Source organism: Molossus molossus, unplaced genomic scaffold, assembly GCF_014108415.1.
Source record: "Molossus molossus isolate mMolMol1 unplaced genomic scaffold, mMolMol1.p scaffold_m16_p_18, whole genome shotgun sequence".
In the NCBI taxonomy this organism is placed as follows: domain Eukaryota; kingdom Metazoa; phylum Chordata; class Mammalia; order Chiroptera; family Molossidae; genus Molossus; species Molossus molossus.
In genome coordinates this window covers 2231798-2233827 of record NW_023425353.1, presented here as the reverse complement: position 1 = coordinate 2233827, position 2030 = coordinate 2231798, and the positions used below count along the sequence as shown (strand labels likewise).

Genomic DNA, 2030 nt, shown 5'->3' with positions numbered 1-2030 from the left:
GCAGCTTCTTCTCTTTGGACACCCCAAGGCCCCAGCGCCCCGAGATCGCGAGACACCACCCTCTCCCGGGGCCACTCGATCGCTAGCACCCCTTTCTTTCCGCCCCGTCAACCCCCCCTCCCGGCCTCCCGGAACAAATAAATAAATAAGGCGCGCGAGAGAGTCCAGCTCGTCGCGGAGGAAGATGTTGTTATTTTTTGCTGTTGTGCGTCCCTGACGTCACATCCACCTGCTGGGTAAACAACAAGGCTCGCCGCAAAAAAGAAAAAAAGGAAAAAAATCGCAACTGCCAGAGCCAGGGGGGGGCGGGCGGGCGAGCGGGCTGGGAAGGGGGGTCTCGGGAGGCGCGCGTGGGGAGCGTCCAGGCTAGATGGCAGAGGAGCCGGCTGTAGAGCCCCGCAGACCGGGGAGGGAGGGGACGCTGAGCAGCCCGGCTACGGAGGGCTCTGCCTGGAAAGACCTGGAAAATAAGGGGCCTGGAGAGGAGGGATTCCTCGGAAGACGGGGAGGGGGCATTCAGACTCCGGGGAAGCGCGCGGCTGAGCCTTAACGAGGGACGAAGATGGGAATACGAGGGCCATTTGCTTGGTTTCTGAGCTAAAAATACAGAAGGAAGGGGAGAGATCGGCTGGGCTGCGAGTCTGCTCCAGTTAAAAGTGAAAGTGTTTCGCCCGCAGTGACAGTTGAAGGAGGGGTGGTGGGGTGGTGTTTTCCACCCCCCTCCCCTCTCCCGTCCTTTCTCGGTCTCTCTTTCTTTCTGCACTTTGTCCAATGAAAGAAGGCGAGTTCGGGAGGTGAAAGTTCAACAGAAGGACAAACCCCCGTTTGCAAGAAAGCAGAAACCCGCCAGCGAGGGGTTCCCCCCCAGTATTTAGAGTTAGGAGAGTGTAGTGTGGGGCGCACTTTGTCTTTCCCTCCGTGCCCGAGTCCCCGCAGGACTGTTTGGTAGATGCCCTTTGGAGGAAAGCGGCCGCATCTGGAGCCAGTTCTCGCCTGGGCTTTTGTAGGAAACCAGGGGCTAGCCTCAGCAGTGCCGCGCAGGTTACCTGCTCTCCAAAAGATCAGCCACTGATAAAAAGCTTTGTCCAGCTTTTTTTGAAAAGGTGAGATTTTGTGTGTGCTGCTTGAAAGTTGGGTGGGATTTAGAAATTTGAAGGAGTAAACTAGGAACCTGAATGAAATGTTTTGAAATATACATATAAATGTATAAAGCAACTTGTACTTCTCTGGCTTTTATCAACTCAAATAGAGAAGAAAGAAGACTTTGTTTTCCAAAATGTGACTTAGAAAGATACAGAGCTCTAAAGTTTGTCGTTGCTAACAGAAATAATTTTCTTCAGATCCATCACCCCAGACGCTGCCAAATTCCCAAGCCAGTATTTCCGGCTACTGACTGCTGGTGTAGCAGGCCAGCTTTCCCCCAGAATTACTGAAGACACTCCTGTGGGTTCCTACAAAGTACATGGGCTGGGCTGGGCTGGGGGAGGGGTGAGTGCTGTCCCATTGGTCTTGAGACCAGCACAGAGATAGATAATAAATATCCTGAAAATGACATAAATTCTTTTGGATAATTTTTTACAGACGTTGTTAAACATTCATTTACAAAAGAATTCTAAATCTCAATTTTAATAATAGCATGAAACTACCATTTTAAAATTGTATCTCTTTTGCAAGTAAAAGAAAAAAAAAAGCCACTCCCTGGCGCTCCAGTATAAAGCAGAGAAAGGCAGCATGGTAATTCCAGCATGGTAGGATTCCTGGCGAAGGCATTCTGCACACAGCTCCATGGTGTCCAGACAAGGCTGTCCACTGGTCCTTTAGACAGGAATCTAGATAAAGCAAGTGCATTTTGGTTTGAAGGGAACTTCCTACCTTCCTGGAGGCTGCAGTTCATGTTGTCTTTGAGTTAAGACATTAGTTAAGACTTTAATGACACACCTACTAAGTTCTAGACCATACAGTAGGTATCAAGGGATGCAAAAAATAAAATTCCTGCCCTTGAGGAGCTCAGAGTCTATGCTGTCAGTAGT

General features: G+C 50.0%; 1 long non-coding RNA gene across 1 annotated transcript; it reads left to right on the top strand.

Annotated features, from left to right (window-relative positions):
• The first annotated feature begins 218 nt into the window (after positions 1-218).
• On the top strand, positions 219-1446 carry LOC118633077. Its single transcript, XR_004960145.1, has 3 exons — positions 219-236; positions 1008-1103; positions 1341-1446. It is a non-coding gene; the product is annotated as an uncharacterized LOC118633077 (long non-coding RNA).
• The last annotated feature ends 584 nt before the right edge of the window (positions 1447-2030 follow it).